This window comes from Rhyacophila brunnea, unplaced genomic scaffold (genome assembly GCF_057557595.1).
Source record: "Rhyacophila brunnea isolate RB1 unplaced genomic scaffold, BYU_Rbru_1.0 scaffold_145, whole genome shotgun sequence".
NCBI classification, from domain to species: Eukaryota; Metazoa; Arthropoda; class Insecta; order Trichoptera; family Rhyacophilidae; genus Rhyacophila; species Rhyacophila brunnea.
The window spans coordinates 231,287-238,537 of record NW_028232801.1 but is presented as its reverse complement, the minus strand read 5'-3'; the positions used below and the strand labels follow the sequence as shown (position 1 = coordinate 238,537).

At 32.3% G+C, this 7,251-nt stretch overlaps 1 pseudogene; it reads right to left on the bottom strand.

The window, feature by feature from the left end:
- Nucleotides 1-861: 861 nt before the first annotated feature.
- LOC147075384 (TATA-box-binding protein pseudogene) lies at nt 862-1,458 on the bottom strand (annotated as a pseudogene).
- Nucleotides 1,459-7,251: the final 5,793 nt, after the last annotated feature.

Below are 7,251 nucleotides of genomic sequence, written 5' to 3'. Positions count from 1 at the left end.
ATCTTTTAACATTTTCATATAAAGCTATACTCTTATCGCCCTTTTTTTGGAATGAATTCTACAAACTTATCATTTTATGAAAAGAGTTTTGTTAATGTTCAAGTAGAAATCAACATTACCGTTACACCCAGCTCTATAAACGATCCATTTCAAAATATTACGGAAAGACTTTCTAAAATACTATTTAAATATTCGAAACTATTAAGAGGATTTCCTCTCTCATTTTCAATAAATGGAATTCGGAATAAAGGACATATTCTATCGGATGGGCATGTGTTAGTAAATACCCTCGTTGAATTTACAGTAATAAAAGTATCTGAAAATGATATAATCGAAATACATGATGGAATGTTTTTAGGATCAATCGAATGTAGGGAAAAGTGCAATGAACAAACCACTAGCACTGGAAAATTTATGATTTCAGGGATAGATGATATTCACATTATAAATGTTGCAAAACCATAATGAATTAAATAATAATCATTTTCTAAAATGGCATGCTATATTTCTGAAATATAATAAACAAGTTCTAATATAATAGTATTCTAGGTTTTAAAATGACAAAAATTAAAGCTGTTCCTTAAAAACTTATTGTGCATCAATGATCTAGCTTTCTTTTGTATAGAGAACTTTTTGAGTAGTTTTGGTGGTGGTTCTATTAATTGGTCATAATCTTATTCTATTATCTGTCTACAACTGTTTGTTTTAACTAATAATAGATTAAGCAAATAGAATAAATTTATTTGGGTTATGATGGGTATTAAAGCATTTTGAATAACATAACAGAACATTTTACTTAATAGCTCGTATATTTACTATTGTCTTATTTATTAATACTAGCCATCTACTACTCCTTATAATTTATACCTTCCTATATTGAGTCAAAACTGGGTAAATATTTTCAAATGCCTTAAAAATATCTTCTCTTTCTTTAGCTCCCGTCAATACTATCTTCCCACTGACAAATATCAATAAGACTATTTTGGGCTTTACCATCCTATAAATCAGCCCAGGAAACAATTCCGGCTCATACGAACAATAATTGGAGTGTGCATAGGCTAGTCCCTCTAGCTTTATGGAAAATTTCAAATCGCACGAGCTTACTATATTCTGTACTTTAAATTCGGTAAATTGGGCATTAAATCCCAACTTATGGATTATCTTTGCATATCTCTGAGATGCTAGTTTTGAAGCCTTTTCCGACTTGGCTCCCGTAACTACCATCTTCCCTGAAGCAAAAATTAAGGCTGTTGTTTTAGGATCCCGAATTCTCATAATCACCGCTGCAAATCTTTTTGGATTATATTCCGCATTCCTAGCATGAAGTGCTATACTCTTAAGATCCAGCTTGCAATTTAGATTCACCGTAGCCACTACGTTTTGTAGGATAGGAACTACTCCACTTCTTTGAGCAGCTGAAGTTTCTTCAACTGCTAAATCATTTAGTTCATTTTCCATAAAACAAGGGTTTTAAAAATTCAGGAAAATACTCAAAGAGGAGAAGGAATATTGGTTAGGATGGATGGGATATTTAGATAAATATTTTAGAAAGTATATGCTGATTGGATGGATGGAATTAGCAATAAAACTCTGCTATACATTACATCTACAAGAATTAGACTACTTTGTCGAGTAAATATACATTCTTCTATTATATTCATGATTGTATTTACTTAAAATACAATGAGTCAGATTATCATCTGTTGGATGTTAAAAGATAATATAGTGAATTTTATTATTGATCAATATCCTTTGGAAAATACCTGGTTAACTTTAGTTTATTCTTCAAAGTCAAAATAAACAATGTAAATACCAATATAGTAAACCTTAAAAACGGAAATATCCATTTTTTACATATATTAGGTTCTATATTTTAGGATTTATAATATATTTAATTAATATTTCTTATTCGATATATGTAGCATAGTGTCTTTTAATAGAGTCGATGATAAACCATAGGCGTTCACATTCGGAGAGAGAAAAATATATCTGTGTGTTGATATGGATTATCACATCATCAATAGTAACTTCAATAGCCTTTTCAAATTTCATTTTAATAGATTCCAATTTCTCATCAATTCGCAGTTTTCTGAATATAAAATTGTTTTCCTTATTAAAATCAAGGAAATCACCAATCTGAAGCTTTGCCATTACCTTATCTACAGACTGTTTCAATTCAGACTTGGTCGATTTACGTATTATTGCGAGAGAATCTATATTGGCAAGTATAAACTTCTCTAAGGTAGATCTGGGAACAGAGTTTTCTACTAGTAAAAATCTCACTTGTAAGGTTTGAACCCCGAGCAGTCCTAGTAATGTATAGTATGACTTGGAATTGATCATGATTTTTATATCAGAATATTCAACTACTGCCCCATTTGATCCTAAATTGTAAAGCCCCAGATTGTGGAGTTGCTCTGAAATAATTACCTGAAACTTATGGAACCATTTGTTGGTAACTGGCCCACTTACTTGGCATATTTCTGATGCCTGTGATATTTGGCATCTTGTAGCATAACAATATATCAGCTTTATGACCTGTGATATTTTTAAGTGAGTTCTGGAAAATATTGAATTCCTAAATATACTAATCTTTTTTTTACATACTCCACTTCCGCATCTCCATGAAGCATATATTCCATTTTTCTTTTTTGATTTATCTAAATAAGTTTGATGGCCACAATGTTCACAGACCACCGGCGTTGAGTTTAAAATTCCGATTTCCCTAGCATACTCAACCGATTTCTCTTCTGTAGAGAGTCTTTCCCTAAGTTCTGGACATGGCATGAAGGGGTGTTCCGAACTACTCCTCCAAAACTAATTTTTGTGGAAAACGATTTAAATTAGATTGAAAAATGATAACAGAATATAAAAAAGAAGCAGGCCATACTAAGAAAACGCTTCTTTTCATGAAACAATTCACGAATACGAACAATATTTGGGTTTCATTTGTATAAAATGCCACCAACAATGCACGATCTATTAATTGAATTCTGAGATCTAGATACCTAGATATATACTAACTTTCAAAGTTGCATATTTCTAATCTTATTGCTTGTATTGAATTTTAAAGTAACAATAAAGCATTTAGTACTCCATGTTTTTTTTCATAGCCCTCTTTTATGTATCCCCTCACCCTAATACGCCTGTGTAGAAAGCGTAATATTTCTTTGGAATTGAAGAATTCTTCAAAAGTACATGGATATCTGGTAAGCTGTGATGTGGCTATGAACATGCATCTGAGCAATGTAACTATAAATCTTAATGGCATCGATTATTTTGTTAATGAATGTTTTCTGAAGGGCCAAAATATCAAAATTGTACAACTCGAGCCATGGGTATTACACAAGCAACACTGCTTTTAACATGACCCTAGTAGTTGGGTTTCTCATTCTGTACAAACCAGTTAAGTTTACTAAATAATAAATGCTTTTGTGCCTGATTTCTTCCTGTAGAATAAATATTAAATTACTAAATATGATTTTCTGGACAACTACTACTCATCTATAATAATATGGCCATTATCTTAACATTTAGTTTAGCTTGACACTCTCCAATAACAAATGAGCTACTCATCAAATGTCTTTCGTAGCTTTTCTCATTATGCCTCTCAACTTCAATTGAAAAGTCTAGCTTGCTTGGAATAATCGTTAATAATTTCAATGGTATGGTGGAGAACTTTCTAAAGATTAATTATAATAGAAAATAGTTTATTAAAACTGTTAATTAAACACAATGGTTTCATTAATTCTCAATAGTGAGATTGCAGCTTCAGTTGCAGATTTAAGTGCCTTTAGTTTATAAACTGTAGGTTCAACTATTCCATATTCCAAATTATTTTGAATTGTACCATTTACTACATCTAATCCGACAAATTTATTGCACACAAACCCAGCAGCCTTTTGGGCCTTAAGTAATTTACTTACGTATCTTCCACTATCCAAGCCTGCATTCGTACAAAGAATTTTAACTAATTCCAGTAAACTTTCTGAATACCGATGAATGGCCACATGTTCTTTCAAGTTCAAGTCGTTGCTGAACTCCTCCAGCACAAAATAAAGTGCACTCTCAACTGTTCCTCCACCAGGAAGAATGTTTTTGTTCTTTAAAGACCTCTTTATTACCTGAAGTGCATCATTTAAACTTCTATCTATTTCTTCTACAACTTGGTAGTTCGGACCCTTTATTAGAATTGTACTTAATGGAATGTTTAAAAGGAGACAAGAGAATGAATTGGGAAATGTCAATAAGCGAATTCCATTAATTATAAAAGGACAAATCGCTGAGGATAGCTCATCAAGGTTTGATTTGGCTTCAGGCATTCCCTGATCAATAGTTCTATGAAGCTCACCACCTGTTGCCCTAGCAATCCTTTCTAAATCAAATCTTGAAACTCTTTTTATAGCCACAATACCATTGTCTACAAATCTCTTTACAAACAACTCATCAATCCCACCAGTTACCAAAATCAGCTTTGCACCAGAATTTATAAGGAAATTACATCTATCTTTTGTTAACGCAATCTCCTTCTCCCTAATAGCTTCTATCTCGTCTGGTGTTGAAGAAATATTCACCGAAAGTGGCATCTTTATAATATTCAAGGACAAATCAAGAAGCAAGCAGGATATAGAGCTCATATTTGCATAGGATTCCATCAAAGGAGAGGCCAACGAACAATTTAATATAAATCCGGGATAGAAAGTAGAATCAGCCATGGAGCCACCTACAGATTTAATCACATTCACAGAGTCGAATGATTTGGAGTTGTTAATACACTTATTAATCAATCCAACAAATAAATCAGCCTCTTCATTAATAATTTTTGAGGAAATGCTTGTCCTGATTAAGCAATCTGTGAGCTTTTCAGAGATTGCCTCTTTTTCTTTATCTCCATACTTGATTTTAAAGCTCATCTTATCCTTAATATACCTTACTGATTCGTTATATGCCAATCTATAGCCATTTACAACTGTGGAAGCGTGAACACCAGCCTTAATAAGTTCAAAACCTTTCTCTACCAAAAATGTGGCCAATAAAACTACAGTTGTAGTTCCATCACCAACCTCCTTATCCTGCTCAAGAGCTAGATTCACCAGTAGTTTTGCTGTAGATGAATTAAGCAACATATTTTTCAAAATTGTTGCTCCATCATTTGTTATAAGAACTTCTCCAGAGGCGTTTACGCACATCTTATCAAGACCAAGTGGACCATAAGAGGTATTGACTGCAGAAAATATCTTCCTAATTTCTTGCAAATTCCTTTCTAAAGAATTTTCATTTTTATAAATATCACATCCAAGAAGCAGAGAACTTGCAGACAATGATTTCATAAGGAGGGGTGCAAAAACAACGAAATGCGATTGAAATTCAAGCACTGTATTGCAACAGTACATTGAATTAAATATCTGTAAGTAAAGTCATATCCAGAAAGGGTAAAATCATGTGAAGATTATTAATACAGTAGAAATTCTCCCTATCACGTTTTTGAAATCTATAATTTATTTAAGGATTATATGAAAATATTCTCTTGGGATACTTCACTGAGTTAATTCTTTGGGATCTAGATTTCAACCCCATCTGACGAGGTGTGAGTTTCATTCGAAGATTTTTGTTAAGCTTTGGCCTAAGCTCTTTGGGAAGCATTTTCTTTCCCATGTATTGTTGAACTAACTCATTAATCTTGTTCTCTTTTTGGGTTTTCTTGATAGATGCAATGTTCTTTCTGACACATTTTATGGCGCCAGGCTCCACTTTATTGGAATGTTTGGTTTGATACAATTTTTGCAAGCTCTCTTCATTAGCTTTAAGATTTAATTGTAAGTCTTCTGGTGATAAATTTCTCAAATCTTCAAGTAACATAAGGGTAAAATGCAGAAAAATTTTTTAAAAAAATCCATAAATTGTATACTAGACAAACTTTATTAAGGCCTTAGTGACCGGTAAAGACTTTAGATCTTGTTGGGAAGGTTGATAATCCGTCTTCTGGAAAAATACTATTGTTGTGTTTCATGTATGAGTATATATGATTGAGAGAAAGGAAATATAAGATTCTATCTGGTAAAAAGGATATCTTGATTTTGAATAGGTTAATATATTAACTTTTAAAATAAAACTTCAGATGTTAGGAGATACTTTATCAAACTTATTTAATATTCCATTTAAACAAATAATATCATTGGCTAATTTGTAAAGTATTACATCTAAGCAAATGATATTGTTGAACATTATATTTGCTAGCCAATGATTCTTTAAAATTATAAATCAACAAATTTCAATTGGTAAACTTACACTTTAAGGAGTCACAATAATACATTCGAAAGAAGGGCCATTGCACAAAAAGAACATATGATTTGAGATTCTAATATTAAAATCACTAAATGCTGAAAAATTTAACAATTGCAAAAATCAATCTATATTATTGAAATATTAAGGAGAAAGTATAAAATTATTTTGGAGCTAGGACCCCTATGAATAAAGATACTGGGAAGGTCATCAAAGGAGTTTGGATGTACAATGTGAAATGCAAGACATGTGGAGAAACAGCCACACTAAGAGCAGACATGATAAATGATAGCATTTGCCCATTGAAGCTTGATTTGGTAAGTCGCTGTGATAGTTGTAAAACACATGAGGCAAATGAATATGAGGTTATTTCCAATGATTATGGAGTTGAAATCACGTGCCACTTTTCAGAACACGAAGATTTAGACCATTGGGTTTATATCAATTCTGGAGCAGAAATTAAACTTTTTGATGCAAAGGAACTCATATATGAGATAAAGTCTGAGGAATCTTACATTGATAGTGTTGCTACATTACTTAACCGAATAAAGGAGGAAAACGAGCAAAAATTTGATAATTGGGATGAGATACCTCTTGGCACCGAGATCCAGATCAATAAAGGTTTAAAAGCTATTGACCATTGGCTCAAGACGGGAGTTTTCAACATGTCCATTTCGGACAATAGTGGATTTTCAAGGGTATGCCCCAAGGGTAAAACCTATAAGGACATAAAAGGTACAGAGCCAGAAAACTTGAATGAGGATCTGAAGATTAACCATTGCAAGGTGAATAAATGGTGATTGAAAAGATTAATGAAATTTCTAAAAATATTTTAAACATTTTCTACCCCTTTTGAAATGTCTGAACTAATCGAATTGGTTAGAGAGGATAAAATAAACTGCTCTGGCTGTGGAGTAAAGGCAGTTAGTTCTTGGTTTTTAATTAAAGATACCAAGCCATGGAAAATGA